This window comes from Portunus trituberculatus, chromosome 16 (assembly GCF_017591435.1).
Source record: "Portunus trituberculatus isolate SZX2019 chromosome 16, ASM1759143v1, whole genome shotgun sequence".
NCBI classification, from domain to species: Eukaryota; Metazoa; Arthropoda; class Malacostraca; order Decapoda; family Portunidae; genus Portunus; species Portunus trituberculatus.
The window spans coordinates 2759159-2784512 of NC_059270.1; the positions used below are offsets into that span (position 1 = coordinate 2759159).

The 25354-nt window shown below is 41.4% G+C and overlaps 1 protein-coding gene across 4 annotated transcripts in view; it reads right to left on the reverse strand.

Moving 5' to 3' along the window:
• The window catches only part of LOC123504415, a 302984-nt gene that overhangs the window by 248500 nt on the left and 29130 nt on the right, over positions 1-25354 (reverse strand). Inside the window, exon 5 of one of the 4 annotated variants that reach the window (XM_045254927.1) lies at positions 17316-17588. The exons of the other annotated variants lie outside the window; for them this stretch is intronic. The gene's annotated coding sequence lies outside the window, so the exon portion shown is untranslated. Of the gene's footprint in view, positions 1-17315; positions 17589-25354 lie in introns of those variants that run through there. 4 annotated transcript variants of the gene reach the window in all.

The following is a 25354-nucleotide window of genomic DNA, read 5'->3' on the forward strand; positions in this document are numbered from 1 at the left end:
AAAAAAAAGACTTGTTGTATAAGTAGTGATATTTTTTTCTGCCCACAAGACAAAAGAATAGATAAAAGACTTGTATGTGTAATGATTTTTTTTTTTTTTCTGCCCGCAAGAGGAGACGAAAAAATAAGTGTAAGTAATGAGTCTTCTTTGCTCGTATCCTTCGTCCTTCACTCCATTCTAATCTTCTTCTCCCTCCATTATCTCGTATCCTTCTTCCTTCACTATCTTAATCGTCATCTCCCTCCATTTCCTCGCATCCTTCTTCCTTTACTCCATTCTAATCTTTCTCTCTCTTCTCTCGTATCCTTCCTTCACTCCATCTTAATCTTCATCTCCCTCCATTTCCTCGCATCCTTCTTCCTTCACTCAATTCTAATCTTCTTCCTTTCCCTTCATTTCCTCTTATCCTTCTCGTATCCTTCTTCCTTCACTCCATTTCAATCTTCATCTCCCTCTATTCCATTCTAATTTTCTTCCTCTCCTTCCTTTCCTTCAATCTTCCTATGACAGAGAAAGAGACAGAGACAGCACATTCTTAACCCTATCTTTCACACATCCTCCTCTCCTCTCACTCCTTCCCTCTCTTTCACAACTTCCTTCAATGTAACACCACCTAGAGTAAAGAAGGACCATGATATACCTAACCCCACAACACCATCCACGCCCAGCCACAACCACAGCCCTCTCACAACTCCCCACTACTCAATTCCAATCAAAAGAGAAACTGGTCACAAAAATGCGCCGGACACAAAACATTCCACGGCAACGCAAAGTAAAAAGGGTCACGAAATAAAACATATTGTGATGTGCAAGGCTTGTGTGTGTGTATGTATGCGCGTCAGCCACAACCACAGCCCTCTCACAACTCCCCACCACGTTGCTCTGACTTACACCAATATTCAGAAACGCTTTATTCTCTCACTCTGACAATTTTCCAAGACCACAAAGAATACCAGCCTGGTTTTCAAGAGGTTTTTCTATTAATAAACTAGAAATCTTGCCAATCTTATCACCAGAACCATGAAAAACGCTCTTAAAAACACGAGTATCTTCAACTGGAGCCTTTGGAAGCTGTGACGGTGAGAGAGCAAAGCGTTTCACAATACATTACTATCGGCCCCTCACTGACCACTCGCCAGCACTTACTCTCTCTAATCCAGCCAGACAAACAAACAACGAGAAAACAACCCATAGTTTTTTTTTTTATCTTAGAATATTTACCAGAGAGAGAGAGAGAGAGAGAGAGGGAGGGGCTTTGGATGTTGGTAAAAGGAGAAATGGAGAAGATGTCGATAAGAAGAGAGATCAAGCGAGCAGATGGAGGAGGAGGAGGAGGAGGAGGAGGAGGAGGAGGAGGAGGAGGAGGAGGAGGAGGAGGAGGAGGAGGAGGAGGAGGAGGAGGAGGAGGAGGAGGAGGAGGAGGAGGAGGAGGAGGAGGAGGAGGAGGAGGAGAAAGAGAAAGAGAAGGAGGAGGATTCAGTATGCAAGGAATAAGCCGAGTAAAGAAAAATAGAAAAGGAGACGAAGAAAGAGGAAGAGGAGGAAGAGGAGGAGGAAGAGGAAGAAGAGGAGGAAAAGGAAGAGGAAGAGGAGAAAAAAGAAAGTGCCGTCATGCATTCAAGCGTCTTTTCTCTATAGTGACGTGAACCAAGAATCTGAAAGGCTCTTGTGAACGGGTTAAATAAAGAACAGAACCCCACAAAGACGAGGAAAAAAGAAAAGAAAAAGAAAAAAAACAAAAGAAAACTGGAAGACATGGAGGACGAGAGGAGAAAGGAAGGAATACACAGGATGGAGGAATGGAAGGAGAGAAAGATGGAGAAGAGAGGAAGGGAAAGGAAGAAAGGAAGTGAAGGGAGAGAGGAAAAGAGAAAGAGGGTTTTGAAAAGGAAGTAAGAGAGGAAAAATATGCAAGGCGTGTGAATTTTCGTCGAGAGAGAGAGAGAGAGAGAGAGAGAGAGAGAGAGAGAGAGAGAGAGAGAGAGAGAGAGAGAGAGAGAGAGAGAGAGAGAGAGAGAGAGAGAGAGAGAGAGAGAGAGAGAGAGAGAGAGAGAGAGAGAGAGAGAGAGAGAGAGAGAGAGAGAGAAGAAAAAGAAAGTGAGAGCTATCCTTCCATACCCCTTCCTTCCTTCCTTCCTTCCTTCCTTCCTTCCTTCCTTCCTTCCTTCCTTCCTTCCTTCCCACCATTGCACCAGACCAACACAGAAGTCGTGACACCTCCCACGAGACACGAAACACTCAGCAAGGAAGTGAAAAAACAAGGAGCTACGCATATAAACTTAGAGAGGGGGAGAGAAAGAGTGACAGAGAAGGAGAGAATGCTTATGTTAGAGTATGTACAGAAAACGGAGACATGAGACGGTATTTATATGAGAACAACGACGACGACGAGGAAGGAGAAAAGAACAGAGGCCAAAATAAGACCAAATTATGAGGAAGAAAAGGTGAGCTGTCAACTTAGTGAGCAGGAAGAGGGATGTGTCTGTGTGTGTAAGGATATGAGATGCAGAGTGTGAGGTATAGCAGAATAGGAGGGACAGAAGAGACAGGAGAGAGAGAGGGAAGGGAAGGGAAGGGAAGGGAAGAGAAGGGAAAGGAAATGAAAGGAAATGAAAAGAAAGATAAGAAAACAAATGAAAAAGAAAGAAAAGAAGGAAAAGGAAGAAAGGAAGAATAGAAGGAAGAAAAAAAGAAGGAAGGAAGAAAAGAAGGAATTACGTAGGGAAGGAAGGAAGGAAGGAAGAAAGAAAAGAAGGAAGTACGTAGGGAAGGAAGGAAGGAAGGAAGGAAGGAAGGAAAAAAAGAAGGAAGTAAGGAAGGAAGGAAGAAGAAAAGAAGAAGAAGAGAAAGAAGGAAGTTCGTAGGGAAGGAAGGAAGGAAGGAAGGAAGGAAGAAAACAAGTGCAATATTCCTGGAGCTCGTGGGGAGAAGGTAAGGTAAAGTGCGTACCTGGAAGCATTTCGGGGCATAGTGTGGGTGAAGGGTTCCAGGCTGTGGGGAGTGGAGGGACTTGGACCGCGGCACTGACTTATTGATTGTGAGCACGGCAGGTGAGAGTAGCGCTACTGTACCTTACCTGCCTACGACCTCTTCACGCGTGCCCTTCCTCTCACTCCCTCGCAACACTGACCGCCCCTCCCTCCTCGTCCCCACCTCACCCCTCTACCCTCTCCACCCAAACCTGTTCATATTCTCAGTCTTATCCAACATGCATACTTAAATACATATAAAAGTATCGATTTTTTAACCCCTTTAGTACTGGGACGCATTTCTACCATGAGTTTGTGTATGATTAGACCATTTTGACATTAGGAACGGTCTATGGAAGTCAGGAGATTAATGGTCAGTCTTTACTATCTTAATCCTCACATAAGTTTCTGAAGCTGTATAAAATCACTCAATACTAAGCTGAATGAATGTGAAAACGCCTCATAGCACTAAAGAGGTTAAAGTTGTTGATTTGGCGCTATCTATTTTGTCCTGAGAGTTGATGCAGTGTTGGTAGTTCTTCTTTCGTTTGCTGCCTTCGTTCCTTTTCTACCAGTCACGAATGGAGGCAGGAGTTGGTGGAGAGTCGACTTCGCCTTCATTATCCTTACTTTAAAATAGCATATCTTATCACCAGCTTCATAAAGATCAAAGGACATTTCGCTCTTTGTTCTCTTCTTTTTTTCTATCTCGCTAACTGCATGCCTCTCCTCTTCCTCGCTGTATCCTTCCCTTTCCTCCGTTCAGTCAGTGAGTCAGTGGCGGCGGTATGTGGTGAGAGTAGCCGGGAACAAAGCCATCAGCCACACACGAGCGCCGCATTTCTTCTCCCTCTGATCACTACACTATCCAATTTCTAATGCAAGAGTTAACCATTACTCTCAATCATTCACACCTTTCTCTGGTAAACTTTGGAACTCCCTGCCTGCTTCTGTGTTTCCAACTTAAGGTCGAGGTTAGGTTAGGTTAGGTTAGGTTGAGTTGGGTTAGGTTAGGTTAGGTTAGGTTAGGTTAGGTTAGGTTAGGTTAGGTTAGGTTAGGTTAGGTTAGGTTAGGTTAGGTTAGGTTAGGTTAGGTTAGGTTAGGTTAGGTTAGGTTAGGTTAGGTTAGGTTAGGTTAGGTTAGGTTAGGTTAGGTTAGGTTAGGTTAGGTTAGGTTAGGTTAGGTTAGGTTAGGTTAGGTTAGGTTAGGTTAGGTTAGGTTAGGTTAGGTTAGGTTAGGTTGGGTTAGGTTAGGTTAGGTTAGGTTAGGTTAGGTTAGGTTAGGTGAGGTGAGGTGAGGTGAGGTGAGGTGAGGTGAGGTGAGGTTAGGTTAGGTGAGGTTAAACTTATCAAGATATTCGGTAGTTTAAATATCCTACTTCACAAGTCATAAGCGATAATAATAAAGAAAAGACTTCAGTTTAATTAATGTATATAAGTTTACCCCAACGAAAATGCAGCCCGCCCCTCTTCTGCCTCAATTACTTGTTGCACACGAAGCAATATTTATCACAAGTTTACCAGATTAAAGCAGATGTACACAGTAGGAGCGCCTCCACCTCACCTTCCCTCCTTAACTTAACCAACGATGCCTCTTGTTGGGCTTTCCACCGGCGCTCCTCCACTCCTGGCTCACCTTCCCTCAAATCCTCCACTAAGGCCCATATTCTGGTGGAAGTTGCTAGTTTTGTAATGGCACTTCATGATTCTAGTAATAACTCAACAAGGTTTCTACAAAGTCAACGTGAAAGACAACAATGTACACTATATTTTCCAACGTTTCCACTATTTCTAAACGGATTCTTGTGGAAGTCAAAGTTTTCATCGGTGCTTTGTGATTTCTGCAATAACATAAGTTTTTTTTTAGATCGTCAACGGGAAGAAATAAAGAAAAAAAAACACTAATACTTATGGTCAATAGGAAAAAAAAACACCGTACATTGTATTTTCAAACTCTTCCATTAGTCTTAACATATTATAGAGGAAGTCAAAGTTTTCAGTGATGCTTTGTGATTTCTGCAATAATATCAAGTTTTTACATCGTCAACGGGAAGAAATAAAGAAAAACACTAATACTTACGGTGAAAAGGAAAGTTAACTGTATTTTCAAACTCTTCCACTAGTCTTAACATACTAAAGTGGAGGTCGATAAAGTTTCCAGTGGCGCTTTGTGACTTAAGGAGAGTTAACACCGTATGTACACCGTATATTCACACTCTTCAAACTCTAGTGGGAATCAAATTTTCAGTAGTGCTTTGTGACTTACGCAATAATTCAACAAGGCATTTATATCATCAACAGGAAATAAAGAAAGAAGAAACAGTTTACACCAGAGCCAATACTTTAAAACCATTCAGCGTCTCTCAAACAATGTATAACAGATTCTAGTGGCAGAGATCACAGTATTCAATGATGTTTTACGATTTAACTATTAAGATTTCTGCAACAGTTCGACTCAGATACAAGGAAACCCAACCAACCTATCATCTCTGTGGCCTTTGAAAATAGTACTGGTTAGGTTAGGTTAGGTTAGGTTAAGTTAATTTTAGGTACGTTGGGTTAGGTTAGGTTAGGTTAGGTTAGGTCAGGTCTACTCTCCTACATAAAAGAAAAAGAACACGAGGCACGAAGTTTAAGAGCACAGGCGTTGATCCCTCGTCGCCCGTTAAGGAAGTGGATTAGCAGGTGGCGTGAGAACCCTTCCTCGCTGCCCGCCCACCGCCCGCAGGCTACTTTCTGCACGAACCCTCCTCGCTGGCCTTGGCTGGGAATCGTTGTCAGGGAAGAGGGCTATTGGCTACTGTCCCTACTTCACGCTCCTTCCTACTTTCCTCCTCATCCCCGATCACTTTTACTCGTTTTCCCTCCTTTCTACTAACTACTGTTTTCTGTCTTCACTTAGTTTTTCTTTCACTTTTCCTCAAGTCCATTCAATTTTCTCTTCGTTTTCTTTTTTTACTTTCCTTCTTACTCATTCCTTATTATCTTTTTTTCACTTTCCTCTTCTTAAATTTTATCTTCTACTCTCTTCCTCCTTTACTTTTTCTTTTCCCTCACTCCTTACCATCTTTTCTTCATCTTTGTCTTCATTTCATTTCCTATCATTCCATTTTCTTTCTATTTTTCGCTTTTCTTCCTCGGCCCTTATTTTTTTCTTCTTTTCTTTAACTAAATTCTCTTCTCTTTCTATCTCGTCATTCTTTTCTTTTTTTCTCCATTTTTCCTTACTTTATCAAGATTCCCTTTCCATTTCTTTATCTTAGTATTCCCTTTCCACTTTCCTTATCTTCGCCCTTTCTTTCCTATTTCCTTTCCTTTCTCTATCCTCTTTACTTAGCTTCATTTCCTCCTTTTCCTTGCCTTTAATCCCATCCACTTCCATCCCCTTATCTTTCATTCTCTTCATCTTCCTTCTATTTCCCTTTCATCCTTTACAATCTTCACACTCCTTATAATTGTCTTCATTTCGTACCAGTTCACCTTCCTGCGCCTTTCTCTCCGTTACCTGGCGTCTCTCTCCACCACAGCTCCCCAACCTCTCAATGTCCGGGCGTCTCACTGTCAACCGGTATAAAAATGAGTTCACCAAGGAAACGAACTTCACAGCACGCCAATGTCCTGCTGAAGAAACCGCTCTCTCACGAGTACATTTCCTGCACTGAGGTGTTTTATGGCCTCTGCATAAGTACGCGAGGTATAATGGACTAAATCTTCGCCTGAACAGCTCCAGGGGTTCTATTTCTCAAGCTTTGTGTTCTTTCTATCGTGAATTTTAGATATAATAGACTAAATCTTCGCCTGACAGCTCCGAGGGTTCAATTTCTCAAGTTTTGTGTTCTTTCTATCGTGAATTTTATCGTTTACTCGTATTTCTGAATCTCTGCAGTGTTTTTTCTTTATGGTATCGAGCAATACAAAGGGAAAAAGGGCAAATTGGAGTGATAGAACTTCAAAAAGAGTCTGCAGAGAGTAACGTTAAACTGTTATCAGAGAAATGTCTTGAAATTTTTGTTTTTCTTTCTTTTCCTCCTCCTACTCCTCCTCCTTCTTCTCCTCTTCTTCTTTTTCTTCTTTTATTCTTCCTCATTCCTCCTCCTCCTCCTCCTCCTCCTCCTCCTCCTCCTCCTCCTCCTCCTACTACTACTACTACTACTACTACTACTACTACTACTACTACTTCTCTTCCTCTTCAAGTTATACCCAGGAAAGAATATAGAAACAGACAAGGAATTCCACAGTTTAACAGAGTAACTACATTAAACAAAGGCCTTTGACAAATACCTATAAAAAATATATATACATAATCCTGCACAACTATCAATGTTTTCCTGTGAATAATAAGAGATGGCATGAAATTACTACCCCTCCCACCACCACCACCACTACTACCACTAACACTTATAGACTTAGCAGCAATAGCCCTCCCTCTCCCATTCTTCCTATACGTATACCACCTGTGGCTGCCTTTCTACCTGCCTACCTGCCTGCCTCTCCTCCCATCCATCTACGGCAGTAAGGCCTCTCACTCAACGCGCTTCCCTCACGCTGACGGTGCTCCCCATGCCTTGCCGCCACCACCACGAAGTATACCATTACCAACGCTACTGTATTGTTGTTGTTGTTGTTGTTGTTGTTGTTGTTGTTGAGGAGGAGGAGGAGGAGGAGGAGGAGGAGGAGGAGGAGGAGGAGGAGGAGGAGGAGGAGAAGAAGAAGAAGAAGAAAAGAAGAAAAAAAGAAGAAAAAGAAGAAGAAGAAGAAGAAGAAGAAGAAGAAGAAGAAGAAGAAGAAGAAGAAGAAGAAGAAGAAGAAGAAGAAGAAGAAGAAGAAGAAGAAGAAGAAGAAGAAGAAGAAGAAGATGATGATGATGATGAAGAAGAAAAAGACCAACAACAACAACAAAAAAACAAGGCCATCACCATCGCCATCACCATCATCAACACCAACAACAATAACAAACTTTCCATTCACAACCAACACTCATAAACAACACCACGAGTCACATTCCCATACATTCAATAAATGCTGAGGGACGCAAGGCAGGCGGCGGTGGCAGTGGCGGTAGCGGCTTCGGGGTGATACAGCGGCCGTAGATCTAAATTAATAGAGCTCCCGTGACGCAGGTAACCCAATGGCGGCCAGCAGTGGTATAATGATCGCGTCCATCCATCAGCGGCTTGTTGTCCGGTGTGAGAACCAGCCAGACACACGTGGGAGTCAGGCCGGCGTTCCTTCACCTCCAGAACGCGACCATGGGACACTGCCTAACACTGTCCACCGCCTCCTTGTATTCTTTGCCCTTTCAATCCTATCTCAGCCATTTTTTCTTAATTAAAAAATAAAAAGGCACTCACTAGTATTCTTAATCCTTTCACTGTTAACATATCTACATTTTTGTCTCGTATTCTTAACCCTTTCAGTGCTATTTGAGCCTTCTTTCCTTACTCAAAAAAGCAGTCTCTTATTCCTAACCCTTTCACTGCTACCATAATCATCTTTTCTTTGTCTCGTGTCTGTAACCCTTTCACATCTACCTGAGCCATTTTTCCTTACTCAAAAAGCACTGTATCTTATTCTTAACCCTTTCAATGCTACCTGAACCATCTTTCCTTACTCAAAAGCACTGCCTCGTGTTCTTAATCCTTTCAATGCTACCTTAACCACCTTTCCTGTCTTGTATTTCTAACCCTTTCACTGCTATTCAAACCATCCTTCCATAATCAAGAAGCACTGCCACGTATCATCAACCCTATCACTCCTATCAGAACCACCTTCCCTTCACTACTAACCTATCTGATACATCTTTAACTAGCTAATGATTTTTGAGGTCCTTGAAGGTATTCCTAATGAAGGTTTAAAGGTTCGCATTATGACACGTTTCTCTATGTATAACTGGATCTAGTGGAGGTTGTTCAGGCTTTTCATGATACAGACAAGGATTCTATATCGTTACCGTGAATATAATACCATTGAAAACCACGCTAATCATCTCTGTGGTCTTTGAAAACTAATACTTATGAGACAACAGAGAGTTTACTAGAAGCGTCATACATGGAAGAGATGAGATGTAGAAACGCTTCATTATGTGGGTCTTTCAACCTTCATTAAAAATACTTTCAAAGACCTGAAAGATAATTAGTTGTATCCTCAAGATGTCCTCGTAAATGATGAAGATTACTTATTAAACCTACAACAGAATCAAGAAAATATGCCTTAAAACCACTAATGACTTCCCGTACAGCCTGAGGATACGGGACAATGACTGCAGCTTGATCTCTTCAGCAATTGAATGAGTTGTGTATGGATTCTAAGGTTCGGAAAAGTAAATAAACACGCGGGAGATGCCATCAATTAAGAGAACAATGAAGTTTACTGCACCATAAGAGTATTCTCAAGTTGTATATAAATTTCAAGGGCGAGAGAGAAGTCACGTAGGTAAGAAAAGTAAACAACAGCACCCATCGCCAAGCAAGACACAGATTCACGTTCTCTGTAGGATAAGAGTGTTAATTTCTTGCGCATGAATTTCTAAGACATGGAGCAGAAACTAACCCATCACATACTAACCAGCAGTAACCATCGTCTGACTCACATTCCTGACACCAAAACAGTATTCCCTAAATGTATACGAATTACAAACCTCAGAAAAACTTGTAATCTCTCGAATCATACTCAGAAAACTAAACCACATTGACAATCGCCGGGGAAGACTGGTGAGTGTTGGCGTGGTGTGACCGAGGTGAGGCAGTAAGGGTCTATCTCCTTGCACACAACACGTCGACTTCTCTCTCCCTTTAAACGATAGAATACTTAACCCCTTCAATACAGGAATGGAGTTTTACCTTGAGTTTTGAGTATGACTGAACGATTTTATTTACATTATTTAGGGTCTATGGAGGTCAGAAGATTAATGGTCAGTCTTCACTATTTAAATCCCACACATGAGTTTCTGAAGCTGTATAGAATCACCACACAGTAAGCAGAATGAATATGGGAACACATCATGGTGCTGAAAGGGTTAAAACAGCAAACACTGTGGCCATAAATCTTCTGACCTGCATAGACCCTTCCTAATGTAAATAAAACGGTCTAAATCTACACAAATATCATGATGAAAAATGTGCCCCAGCATTGAAGGGGTTAAAGAATAGGTTACTTAAAAGCTTGTAATCCAGACTGACTGCCGCCACACACTCATACAATGCCAACAATCAGTCTGGATTTCGCGTCTAAATGGTGTGGATTATACTCTGTTTGAATTAGCGTGGTTAGCGTGGAGTTTAATTAATGTACATGCATGATTTTTCCCTATTTGTTTATTAATTGCAAAACAGTAACGTATGATTAATTAATGTTCTACCATGATTTTTCTATATGTCTGTATTTATTCATTGGATCACTGTAACGCATGAACGCCAAAGGGCCATATCTAGAAACGCCTTCCTCTCTCACCACGACAATCTTTCAAGTCCTCAAAGACAACTAACCCGATTTTCAAGACAGTTTCTCCTTATGATAAACTAGAAATCTTGTTAATCCATCACCAAAACCATAAAAATACCCTTAAAACATGAGTATCTTCAACTAGAGCCTTTGGAAATCTTCTGACCTCCATAGACTCTTCCTAATGTCAAGAAAATCATCAAATCACATCCAAAACTTAAGGTAGAAATGCATCCCAGTACTGAAGGGGTTAAATTAACTAGAACCATAAAAATACCCTTAGAAACACAAGTATCTTCAACTGGAGCCTCTGAAAGCAGTGATGGAGAGAGCAAAGCGTTTCAGAGCACAGACCAACAAGCGTGTATTTATAACGCTTATCTCTCTCACCACAACAGTTTTCAGAGGCCAAAGAGATGATTAGCCGAGATCTCAAGATTATTTATCCTATTAATAATGTACAAGTCATGTTATTATGTCATTTAAATCGTCAAAACACTCGTAAAAAACCGCGTTACTTCTGTGAGAGCCTTTTGAAATAGTGGGAGTGCGGCGCAGAGGTGAGAATACCAGCTCTGAAATCTACCGCGATAAATAACATGAGCTGCCTGATGACCACTGCCACAAATTAACCCCCCACTAATCCCTTACACGTTCCCTGCACTGGCGGTCGTACATACTGCTTTTTAGCGTATAATGGAGGATTATACGTTATTTCCGGGACTATTATGACTAGCTATTTCGATTTTACTTAGCTATGATTTATTGAGGCGCGAATGTTATGCAAATTATCAGTGTCTGTGTTGGTTGTTAGTTTGGTGTGTGTGTGTGTGTGTGTGTGTGTGTGTGTGTGTGTGTGTGTGTGTGTGTGTGTGTGTGTGTGTGTGTGTGTGTGTGTGTGTGTGTGTGTGTGTGTGTGTGTGAAATTACAATTGGTGGTTGTTGTTTATTTCTCTGTCTGTGTGTCTGTCTGTCTTTCTATATATCTGGCTATGCCTCAGTTAGTTTATCCTTTGTGTGTGTATCTATTTTATCTACCTGCCTATCTATCTAACAGTTTATTCATCTACCTATCTGCTTGACAATCTATTTATATACCTGTCCTATCTCTCTATCTATTGTCCATCTATCTATACATTCATCGATTTATCTATCTGTGTATCTACCTTTCTATATATCTATCCTATCTATTTACTAATCCATTTATCTATCTACTTGCCAGTCACACTCATCACCAAGCTATCTATCTATCTATGCGTTCATCAGTCTATCAGTAAAATACTCTAAAATCTCCAGTATTCAACGTTTTCCTCTGGCAAATGAAGAGAGAGAGAGAGAGAGAGAGAGAGAGAGAGAGAGAGAGAGAGAGAGAGAGAGAGAGAGAGAGAGAGAGAGAGAGAGAGATGCACATTCGTAATTCATGTTTATTTAATTAAAGACTGTTTATTGTAATTTGCGTCACAAACACTTTAGTTGGCAATAAAAAAAACGTGAACCAGAACCTGAATCTTTGAGTAACGCTATGCTGCACTGACACCATTAACCCCTTCAATACTGGAACGCATTTGTATCTTGAGTTTTGGGTGTGATTAGACCATTTTAGTGACATTAGGAAGGGTCTATGGAGGTCAGAAGATTAATGGCCACAGTCTTCACTATTTTAATCACTACATGAGTTTCTGAAGCTGTATAAAAACACCAAATAGTAAGCAGAATGAATATGGAAACACGTCCTGGCACTGTTTAGATTCATCGCCTCCCTGTTCTCGGGTCAACATGCTTCTAGTGGCGCACGGTTGTCAGGGAGTGATCAGCGTTGTGGTGTGGTGGCGGCTCCGGGACACTTCTACCCAGCACCGACGCGAGGCAACACCGTGAGGGATTAGTTTGCTGCACTCACTCCTCAGAAATGCGGCCAAAGTCACGCCTCTCGTCCATCTTTCACTCCAGTTGCAAACACCGTCATGGGGACTCCTCTTATGGCTCTCTCTCTCTCTCTCTCTCTCTCTCTCTCTCTCTCTTACACAATACAAACTTCATCTTTCATGGCTCGTCTCTCTCTCTCTCTCTCTCTCTCTCTCTCTCTCTCTCTCTCTCTCTCTCTCTCTCTCTCTCTCATAGAAAACAAAGTTATTTATACTCAATGACACCGATAGGTAAGATCGTAGAGGGACGGTGAAGCCATAACATTATTCTCTCTCTCTCTCTCTCTCTCTCTCTCTCTCTCTCTCTCTCTCTCTCTCTCTCTCTCTCTCTCTCTCTCTCACTACTCCTATTCTTCAATCACAACCACATTTAAAGAAATACATCAAACTGCAAGTAATTAAATTTAGCACTAATGAGTAATAAATTAAAAGAGGGGTGTGTTTCACTGTTTGATCTGCTGCAGTCTCTGACGAGACAGCCAGACGTTACCCTACGGAACGAGCTCAGAGCTCATTATTTCCGATCTTCGGATAGGCCTGAGACTAGGCACACACCACACACCGGGACAACAAGGTCACAACTCCTCGATTTACATCCCGTACCTACTCACTGCTAGGTGAACAGGGGCTACACGTGAAAGGAGACACACCCAAATATCTCCACCCGGCCGGGGAATCGAACCCCGGTCCTCTGGCTTGTGAAGCCAGCGCTCTAACCACTGAGCTACCGTGTGTGTGTGTGTGTGTGTGTGTGTGTGTGTGTGTGTGTGTGTGTGTGTGTGTGTGTGTGTGTGTGTGTGTGTGTGTGTGTGTGTGTGTGTGTGTGTGTGTTTATTCAACGTCATGAATGAGTCACTAATACTTTACTTCCACAATACGGGTTCAGAGAGTGGTCGGGGCGGTAATGGATCAAAGGAACCGAGTCTTATTGACCTGCACCGCGCCGTCACTAGGATGGGAAAGCTCTTCATTATACTGGACTGGAATTTCTCTCTCGCCCACCACGATGCAAGCCACACTAAACATGCCACACACACACACACACACACACACACACACACACACACACACACACACACACACTCCTACCCTTCCCGGCTCGCCACTCACCATCCACCACTCACCAGTCACCAAGATATAACGTTACAAGATCTTATTTCGTTTGTTCCTGTATTACTGTACAGTGTATCCACGTTTCTTTGCCTTTAGAGTACTTTGTTACGGCTGTCACTGGTATATATTTATTTAATGCATCTAAACACCTTCTACAGTCTTCATTTTCTCTTTCCTCCTCCTTCATACGTTCTGCTTAAACCACCTACCTGAAACACTTCCCCGCTGCACCGTCACTACTTTTCAAATGGCTCTAATTGAAGTGACACGGGTTTTAAGGATGTTTCTGTAATTCTAGTGTCATGTTACTAAGGTTTCTGCATTACCAACAGGAAAAATACTCTTTAGAGCTCGCTTAATCGTCTCTGTGGCCTAGAAAACTGTCGTGGTTAGAGCAAAGCGCTTCTGAATACAAGCGTTAGTCTACATACATCACTTCATTCGCCTTATGTTCCTCTTACATCAAACACCCCACACAATCATTTCCTCACACTTCCTCACACTCTACACCCACACCTGCAACAGTCCCGCTCCTAATTTTTATTACACACTTGCTCTCCTCCCCTGCAACACTACTTATCTTTTCATATCCGCATCCCACTCGCAATCATTCCCCCGACACAAGCAAGGATACTCTACACCACCACCACTACCACTACCACCACCACCACTACCACTACCACCCATCACACGAGCTCTCTCTCTTACAGCACCTGGCAAGTTCAAGTTCACAGCCCCGTTGGAAGCCGCTCTGACGAAGGAAGCCCTACACACACACACACACACACACACACACACGGACAATAACATCCAGCCCACCACTCAGATGTGCTGCTCTACCTCTGGGTGTGTGTGTGTGTGTGTGTGTGTGTGTGTGTGTGTGTGTGTTCGAATGAGCACCTTAAATGTTTTCGTATCTGTTCGGTTTAGTGAATTCGAAATGCTACGATGCTCTCTCTCTCTCTCTCTCTCTCTCTCTCTCTCTCTCTCTCTCTCTCTCTCTCTCTCTCTCAGAAGAAGAATAAAAAAAGTGGAAGAGTTTTGTGAGTGTTTTTGGTTTATTTTTAACGCTGGCAGGAAGAAAAAAATGAATAGCATTATGACAAACACTATCTTCAGTTATTTCCAGCGAGAGAAAGAGAGAGAGAGAGAGAGAGAGAGAGAAACTTACATAACCATATCACATAAACACACACCACATTCACACAAAATAAAAAAAAAGTAACACACACCGTAGATAAACACACAAACAGACTGACAGGCAGATTGACAGCCAGGTAAATGTATAGAGAGAGCGAGGAAGACAAGAGTGACTGGCGGGTAGATTAAGAGATGACTGACGGGTCCCATGATGCTGCGTGACGAGGGAACCAAACCCATCCGTGATAAAATGACTCCCTATAAGTACACAAGATTAAAACTTCTAACCGTGCTACAGCCAGACAGAGATACACAATGAGAACTAATGTATTTAACCCTTTCAGTGTTATTTTGGGTTACTATTTATTTGGCGATTTGATACAGCTTCAGAAACTCATGTGGGGATTTAAATACTGAAGACTCTGGCCATTAATTTTATTGACCCCCATAGACCCTTCCTAATGTCAATAAAATCGTCTCATCATACCCAAAAAATCATGGTAAAAAATGCGTCTCAGTACTGAAGAGTTAAATGTGATTCTATTTTTTTCAAGTAGAAGGAGAAATGCGGCAAAGGACAACAAAATCTACTAAACAAAAAAATGCCCACTTTGATGCCATTCCCCGAGCAGATCCGAGAGAGTTGGCCAAAAGAATGGGATAGATATCTTGAAACCTCTCCTTCTTAAATGAGTTCAGGTCACAGGAAGAACAGAAGGAGGGGTGAAGTAAGGCTTATAAGGGAAGCTGGGATAGACGGACAGCTGATTGAGATTCAGCGAAGGTTTGAAGAAATTTGATGACAGTGTTTCATGCAGTTCAATCAAAGAAAACTAGACGGAGGGAAGAAATAAGGTTTAGCGGAAATCCCTGACCGATTGAAATTTTAAGGAAAGTATTTATCTTGAAGTAAATTAACACAGCCTGGTAATTATGTATCAGGAAATGCAAATAGAAAACTAGATGGAGGGAAGACATAAAGTTTAGCGGGAAGCCTTGACAGATTGAGATTAGTGAAGAAAGTTTTAAGAAAGTATTTATGTAGAAGTAAAATAACAGAGCTTCGTAATTATGTATCGGGAAATGCAAATAGAAAACTAGATGGAGGGAAGAAATACGGTTAAGAGAGATTGAGATTACTGAATAAAGTTGAAATTTTAAGAAAAGTATTTATCTCGAAGTAAATTAAACAGAACGTGGTAATTATGTTCACAAGCCACAACAGCACAAGGCAATTAAACACACAATACTGCATCCTGGTTAATAACGAAGCATTTTAAAACACATATAGCTTTAATACAACCATTCCTAGTCTGTGTTCAAAGTTTAATTATTTCAGCGCCATGTTATTAAAAGTTCCTGAGCTGGTAATGAATCCATAAGCACGAAGGACGATGGCGGGAAGTCAGCCACTTATCGCACCAACAGCTGTGTCCTCAACTGGCGAAATGAACACTGAATACTTGCTCTTCCTCTTTCAGAATGTCCACTTCGAAGATAATCAGATGCGCTAAGAGGAAAAAACAAACCTAAAAAGAATTTTAAAAAAATCCATATAAAAGATGTTTCCTGCGAGTTAGACTAAACTTCATGCTTGTAAAGACCAATTATGTTTGTTATTGTTATTTTCAGATAATTAGTGTACAATATTGATACAAAAAAAGTCCATATATCAAGGTATTTCCTGCAAACTAGACTTAAATTGAAGCTCCAAAAACTAATTATGTTTGTTATTGTTATTTTCAGATAATCAAGTGTAAACAAATGAAAGAGTCCAGAAAATTTCAAGTGTAAACAAATTTCAAAAAGTCCATAATAACAAGGCATTTCCTACAAACTATACTAAACTTCAAGCTTCTACGGACCAATTATGCTCGTTATTGCCTATTTTCAGACTATCAATTGTAAACAAATGAAAAAATCGATAAAAAATATATATATTTCCCGCGAATTAAACTGAACTTGAAGCTTCTGAAAACCAATTATGTTTGTTATTGCTTATTTTCAAATCATTAAGTGTAAACAAAAGAAGAAAAATTTCCACATGAAAGGAATTCTCAACAAACAATACTAAACTTGAAGCTCACAAAACCAAACATGTTCTTTATTACTTATTTTCAAACTATCAAGTGTAAACAAAGAAGCGAATAAATCATGAGCAGAATATCTACATAACGGGCTTAGTGAGAGTTAAAGAGCCAACTCCTTTGCTTATAAGAGCCAACGATGCCTCTTAAACGCCGCCACAACGCCTCCTTTCACGCCTCACGCAGGTGGCTCGCGAGGGTCTGCGCCCATAAAACAGATCCAATGACAGGAGTTAGCAATACTAATACACTTATATCCTTCCACGCCTGCCTGCTCTTGTGTGCCTGCCTGACTACACCGCTGGCCCTCCCAGACACACACACACACACACACACACACACACACACACACACACACACACACACACACACAATGGTATAACATATTTACCGATTTTAACGAGAGAGAGAGAGAGAGAGAGAGAGAGAGAGAGAGAGAGAGAGAGAGAGAGAGAGAGAGAGAGAGAGAGAGAGAGAGAGAGAGAGAAAATAATCATAAACATCATAATTTATACATGACATTTATCCCAAAACCCCCCAAAAAACACATTTCCCATTCAATTCATCCCCATAGCATTTTTTTCCCAGCATTCCACATCACCACCACCACACGAAGCAAATATTTTTTTCTTAAGGTTTGGTTAAATGAAGTTCGGTCAAGTTAGGTTAGGTTCAGTTAAAGTTAGGTTAAGTCTCCTTGTGTCCTCACCACAGCCACGGCGGGCGAGGTGATCAGCAGGTCCTTGGGCAACACGAGGAAGTGAGCGACAATGGTGAATATGTACCAGCACACCCACCTCCAACCCAACCACCCCACCACACTTGTCCCATACAGAGGCACTCACGGGAGCTCACATCCACAGCTGCCTCCACCACCAGCACCAGCACCAGCACCACCATCTCCTCACAAGTACCTGGAATAGAGAGAAGACATATGATTACAATGTATGCCAAGGTGTTAGTAAGTTACCTAATGAAAAACAGTAATAGAGTATCTTTACATTACCAGGATTTCAACAGATGGATTTTCAAGGATGCATTTTAAAAGGAGCTAGTCTTGTTATTTGACCTTTTTTAATATGTAATGTAGTGTTGAATTATTTGCATGTGTTTCTTATTTGTTGTGAAGATTTAATATAGAGTTATTGTATTTTGAATCAGAATATAGTTAATTGTGCTGTATTTATTGAGGAGAAGAGTAAGAAGCTATTTGTACAGCTTTTAATATAGTTCTTGTAATTTAGACTGGAAAAAAAAGTCTATATATTGAGGAGAAGAGTAAGTAGCTATCTAGATTAATAAAACTATACATCTACTTAATTTATATATTGTATGGTCATAAAAGTCTGTTGTTTTCAATTTTTCATCCTATGTATTGTGTTAATTAATTCTTTATATATGTCTCTTATTTGTTTTGAAGATTTAAATACATATTTCTTGTAACTGGGGCAGGTAAATAGTGTATTGTGTAGTATATATTAACCCCTTCAGTACTGGGACGCATTTCTATCTTGAGATTTGGCGTGATTACATGATTTTATTGACATATGGAGGTCAGAAGATTAATGGCCACAGTCTTCACTATTTTAATACCCCACATAAGTCTCTAAAACCACCAAATAGTAAGCAAAATGAATATGAAAACGCATCTTGGTATTGAAGGGCTTAACCAGAAAACTTAGTAAATATCTTGGTTAATAAAAACTATCTATCTACCTATTCTGTATGGAGATAAAAGCTATAGGCCTAATTTATTTTATCTATTTATTCAGGTCTCATTTTTTTAATCTATTCATTTCGACACATACTTTCACTTTCCCCGATATTCTTCACGTGAAAAAGCAACGAGACTTTTGTTTGAGAAGTACGAGTAAGTTTCCCTCCCATGCGCGCCTCTCTTTCTTACCCATCCATTCTTTTAACTACCTCACGCGATGGAACGAAAGCACCACACACGCACACACACACACACCAAGAGAAAACTTTAAGATACACACGTTTATCGCAATTATAAGAGAGAGAAATAGAGGAATAAAAACACTCGCATCCATTAACTCGCCAAAAAAAGGAAAGGGAGAAAAGAAAAGGAAAAAATAGCAGCGGTGTGTTGTGCGGTCAGGCTGGTTAGTAAATAGAAGGAGCAAGACACATTACCTGCTTGATGAGAGCGTTTGTCTTTGCCACACTAGAAAGCCCAGGGTGAAGGAAGACGCTGGGAATGAAGAAGACTTGCAATGAAAATGTAACACGAATAGACAGTCCAGAGTGAAGGAAGACGCTGGGAATGAAGACTAGCAATGAGAATGTAACAGGTGGAAAAGGAGAAAGCTGGCGACTGATGTGCTTTACTAAATTCTCCCCTCCTCTCTCTCCTTCCCCCATCCCGAGTCATTATTCTTCCTGTTATGCTCTGTTTCTTTATTCCTTTTTCTTTCCTTTCATTTCTCTTTTTATCTTATTCCTCAATGAGTCAAACCCTAGCATATGTTCTACTCTATACATTCATTGCCCCTTTATTCCTCACCACAATGAGTAAAAATCTAGCTTGTGTTCTCTATACAGCACAGTACAGCACGTGAGTATCATCTAACCTCTTCAATATTGGGACATCTTTTTACCTTGAGATTTGTGTACGATTAGACCATTTTATTTATACGAAGGATCCATGGAGGTATAGAAGATTATTGGCCACAGTCTTCACTATTCTAATCCCACACATATAAGTTTCTGAAGCTGTATAAAACCACCAAATAATAACCAGAATGAATATGGAAACGCGTCATGATACCCAAGAGGTTAAGAAAGAGATAGGAAGGAATTGGTTCTCAAATAATGTGGTATATGAATGGAAGAGACTCAGTAGTTAAATCATTAGTGTAAAATCATTAGGGAGCATTTAAAAGAAGACTAGACAGATATATACATGGAGATAGGTGGAAATATGAAGATTAGACAGATATATAGATGGAGATGATACTTTCCCAAATAGGTATATGAATGGAAGAAACTCATTAGTCACATTGTTAGTGTAAAGTCATAAGGGAGCGTTGAAGAGAAAAGAATGATAGGTAGAAATAGGAAGGTATTTTTCATAAAGGGTTTACCACGTGTAGACCTGATGACTTCTTGCAGCTTCCCTTAATTTCTTACGTTCTTGTGTAATACCAAACTTGATAGACTCGTATGGTTTACTTGCACTAATCCAAACCAAAGCATACCGCATTATGTTACAGCTGTGTTTGTATTAGGAGAATAATTTAAGGCTTAAGGGAAAAACTATAATTCAATATTAAGACATTTTTAATCATTATTCATTTGGCGGTATGATTAGATAATATTTGCATTAGGAATGGTCTATGGAGGACATAAGAATAATGGCCACAGTTTTCGCTATTTCGATACCCCACATAAATTTCTGAAGCTGTATAAAATTTCCAAATAGTAAATACAGTGAATATGGAAAGCGTCATGGTACTCAAGGGGTTAAGAGAACATAGAGATGGATATAGAACAAGTCACCAAGAAGGAGGACTAAATCAACATGGTGTACTAAATAGGTTCCGTAATTCAACAAGGAAAGGGAGACGTATAGAGACAGACGGAGGAGACGTACAGAGACAGACGGAGAAGGAAACACACAGAGATTCACAGACGCAGGAGACATACAGACTTACAGACGGAGTGGCGTGTAAGGGTGAGGAGAAAGAACATGTGGTCCACAGCGGCAGACAGGCGAAGGGCGGGCAAGGGCGAGATATGGGTGCATGACTGGATAAAGTGAGGAAGCAGACAGACAGACCACACCCACTCACTAATACCATCCCCTCACACACACTCACACACTCACACAGACACACACACACACACACACACAAGCAGTAAGCAGGACAGACAGACAGGAGTATTAACTGACAGACAAGCATCAGGAAAGAAAAACATGCTGAAAGACATACAGACACACACAAACACACAGACATACAAAGACACAGACAGATATACAAACAGAGAAACAGACAGCAAGAGGTATTAGTCTCTCTCTCTCTCTCTCTCTCTCTCTCTCTCTCTCTCTCTCTCTCTGCGGACAATCAGACCCACTCTAAGGATTCATTAGGGCGTGCTGGTCCCCTGAAGGAGGCTCTCTCTCTCTCTCTCTCTCTCTCTCTCTCTCTCTCTCTCTCTCTCTCTCCTTCTGGCCATCCCTTTAGTCTATACTGGTCTTCCAATATTTTTCCTCTCTCTCTCTCTCTCTCTCTCTCTCTCTCTCTCTCTCTCTCTCTCTCTCTCTCTCTCTCTCTCTCTCTCTCTCTCTCTCTCTCTCTCTCTCTCTCTCTCTCTCTCTCTCACGTTCTTTACCTTCCCTGCTCTCCTTCACACGCCTGTTAAACTTACTTGCTTTCTTATCCTCCCAAAATGCGCATAAACTCCATAATTTTCTTCTCTCTCTCTCTCTCTCTCTCTCTCTCTCTCTCTCTCTCTCTCTCTCTCTCTCTCTCTCTCTCTCTCTCTCTCTGCACGTACAATACAAGGAAATATAGCTCAGGTTTTACTCTCTTCTCTTAACTGTTTTACCAGCCAATTGCTTTTTCTTCCCTCCAACCTTCCCCCCTCCTTCCTTCCTTCCTCTCCCTGTTTCACCTCCACGCACTCACTCCTTCCTCTTTCCTCCTTCTCACACCCCACAGCATAAATCACTTGCTTCCTACACTTCCTCCTTCACCCTATATAGACTAAACACGCGTACACACTCCTAGTTCCTACCCTTCCTACACTTCACTGCTACACTGCCAAGCTTCCTCCCATCCTACAGTACCTCCTTCACCACCTCCTTCGTCTCAGATTCAACAGTGAACTCCATACAAAGGGAATTCTTCTGGTTATGTAGTGTAATCAAGTCGAGGTTCTACTAGTAGTGGTGGTGGTTGAACTGGACTCATACCTTCAACTGAACGAGGTATCGAGTTTAACTGAACGTGACTAAGGATATTGCGGAGAGAATCGTACGTTGACTCTGTGTGTGTGTGTGTGTGTGTGTGTGTGTGTGTGTGTGTGTGTGTGTGTGTGTGTGTGTGTGTGTGTGTGTGTGTGTGTGGACGCTTGCTTTCAGATACATAAGTGCCGTGAATCGCAGGCTAAAAAAAGAGGCGGCGTCACTGTCAGATGCAGCCTGTGGTGGTTAATGTGCTTTGTGTTTTGGAAAGCGAGGCGCGTGTTTGGGGAGAGTGAAATGTGTGTTCCGTGTGTTAGTGCATAATGCTCCACAACACGTCAATCCTGTGTGTGTGTGTGTGTGTGTGTGTGTGTGTGTGTGTGTGTGTGTGTGTGTGTGTGTGTGTGTGTGTGTGTGTGTGTGTGTGTGTGTGTGTGATGTACAGACCCACACACTAAGACACAAGGATAGGAAAACAACCAATCAACCAAGCAAAACTAAGAAAATATACTAATGAAAAGAATATGAAAACTAAAACTTACCAACTCCATGTTAAATTGCTCCAAATTACAAAACTTTCCCCTTAAACCACTTCAAAACTGGGACGCATTCTTACCTTGAGATTTGTGTACGATTAAACCATTCTATTGACATTACGAAGGATCTATCGAGGTCAGAAGACTAATGACCAGAATCTTCACTATTTTAACCCCCAACATGAGTTTCTAAAGCTGTCTAAAACCACCAAATAGTAAAAAGAATGAATATGGAAACGCGTCATGGTACTGAAAGGGGATAAGCCTTCCCACACATCACCTCACCTTTCTGTCCATCACCCGATTGTCTAGATAACGAGAAGGCGACGAGTCATCAAGGACACTGAACTCATTGACCGACAGAATGACTCCCTTCACCGGACAGCGAGGAGGAAATGGATTACAGACACGGGAGGAGGAATGACAGGCCGAGAATAGCAGGGCTGGAGTAGAGTGGGGCGCCCGTGCAGTGCAATCACCTCTTCTTCTGAAATTGCATACTTTCCACGTACATGATGGTATGTATTATGCCGGGGACGTGTCATCTGCACTTCCCCTCGCTGTTTCAGGCAATAACATATTTCTTAACGGGATCTTTGGACACGTGGATATGGTGAAATGGAGGAGCATAAGAGGCACTGGCTATCGGCTCGCATTGCACTGCCTGGTAACGAGTGTGTGTAGATTATAGTGTCATGTGCCATTAGCCTGTTAATGTGGTACGTGTTACTTCATTTCTGTATCTTGTTTGATTTCTCTGAGTTGAAATGTAACGACAGGGATTTAAAGGTTTGTATTCCTCTATCATTCACTTATTTTACTGTCAGTGTGTCTGCATCACAGTATTTTATTTAGTGTTAGAATGAAGGCAGCTGAAGGGTTACGTGATTATTTAAGATTCTCTCTCTCTCTCTCTCTCTCTCTCTCTCTCTCTCTCTCTCTCTCTCTCTCTCTCTCTCTCGGTGATGGAAATTATTCGTAGATAGATAAACAAACAAATATATTGAAAAGTACAAGATAAATACATATTATCTTTCGGTATGTAAATATTTGCTCAAACGCTAAAGAAAGTCTGTGTTATTCTGATTACTGCCGTGCCAATTCTTCCAGTGTGACATGTACTACGAGTGTGCTGCCCAAGAATTATATACAACAGTAGTATGTGTTTCCTATTACGACCTTAGACTTTAAATGTCTTGATGAAAAGTCTGTTATTCTAATTACTGCCTTGCTAACTCCAATGTGGCATGTACTACGAGTCTGTTGCCCAAGAATTATATATAGCTAACAATAGTATGTGCTTCCTATCACGACATTAGATCCTTTTAAATGTCTGGATGATTCATTTGAGGCCCTGTGTACTTGTTGGCCGAGTGTCTGCCCTCCCTCTCTCCCTCTCTCCCTCCACCTGACAACATCCCCATCGCCCACACAGAGATTAGTTATCTATCATTGAAGTGTCTGATTCACTATTAAACATCGTATCATCACCCTACATGTTCTGTCCTGACGTCGCTCAAGTGTTCTGTATCAATGACTTGACCATTTAAAAAGGGAGGTTTCAAGACATTTATACCTTTTTTTACAGCTAGCTCTCTCTCGAACCTGCATGAGACCTGGCATCTAAGTGGGCCATTTTTTCTTTTATTTTTTCGTTTTCTGTTTCCCTTGGCCAGTTCTTTTTCCTCTTACATTAAAAAATACTCACAGTGCTTTAAATTCAGACGAAAACTTGGGTTAGTAAGCAGATCCATCTACATAAACCTCTATTTGAGCTCAACAGTGCGCTCTCTCTCTCTCTCTCTCTCTCTCTCTCTCTCTCTCTCTCTCTCTCTCTCTCTCTCTCTCTCTAATAATGATCCTTTTTTCTCTCTCTTCCTTCTGTTCTCGACTTTTTTTCCACCCTTACACAACTCCACCTTCTCGTCCACCACCACCTCGTCCTCCTCCTCCCAGCACGTAGCCTGTCCTAAGATGAGAAACACTAAGAGAACCCAACAAAATCCCAGCCAATTATCGTTTTCTTTATTAGCTTCTCTTGTATCAACGGAGCAGCGGCGGGTATCAGCTTCCTTATCGAGTGTCTACAAGATGACGATGCTGATAGTAACGATGATGGCATGGTTGGCTGAGTCACCCCTGAGATAAGATCAAAACTTCCAGATGCCTTCCCTTCCTCCCTCACTATCCTGTCTTTTCTTTATTCTCTCCTCTCTCTCTCTTTACCCAATCGATGTAATGAATGAGTATTATTATTTTTACGAACCGCGTGTCACTGTGAGTCACCGTTTTGAAGGTAATGGTAATGGAAGTGACGGTGGTAATGGTTATAGTTACGATTGATGGATAAAAGAAAATAAATGGATGTGTGTGAGTGTTTATATGTAAATTGATCAGGGATGAAGATAAAGAGAATGAGAGATGGAAGGAAATCAGTCACACTCACACACACATGAGAGAGAGAGAGAGAGAGAGAGAGAGAGAGAGAGAGAGAGAGAGAGAGAGAGAGAGAGAGAGAGAGAGAGAGAGAGAACTAATTAATAAACACACAAGCAATAAAACTGATGAACATAAACAAAGACTACACAGAAAAGACACTGCCAACGTATTACAGAAGCCAAACATCACCACCACATCACCATCACATCACCACCCTCTCATACCCTCCACCACGCCTACCACACCCCCAGCCGCAGCCACACCACGGTCTGACTAGCCTCTCTGTTCCCGCTGACAGGCACATCACGCCCTGCCGAGACTTGTTGTGCATGACAGGAAGCACGAGACAACAACCCTGGCCGCCGTCCCTTCTACTGGTGCCAACACTCCGCCCACCAACGAACAGGTCTGCACAGGTAATTGCTCAATATAGATCGTGTTGCCGTCCCTCACTGCTTATTCTCCGTAGCAGCCATGAAAGACACGGCAGAACGTTAGGTAAAGAATGTTCGCGTGGTGATGGATGGTGTGTGTTACGAGTGGCTGTTTTTTCAAGGCCCACAGAGATGATTAGCTAGGTTTTCAAGAGTGTTTCTCCAGTTCATAATGTAGGAATCATGTCACTCTGCCCCTTAAACCGTAAAAACACCTTAAAAAAAACTCATGTCAATTTAAATAAAGCCTTTTGAAATAGTGAAGGTGAACCGCAGTGGTCCGTATTTTCAAACACTTCTGTGCTTCATCTCTATTTTACACTAACACGAAATCTTTTAACATG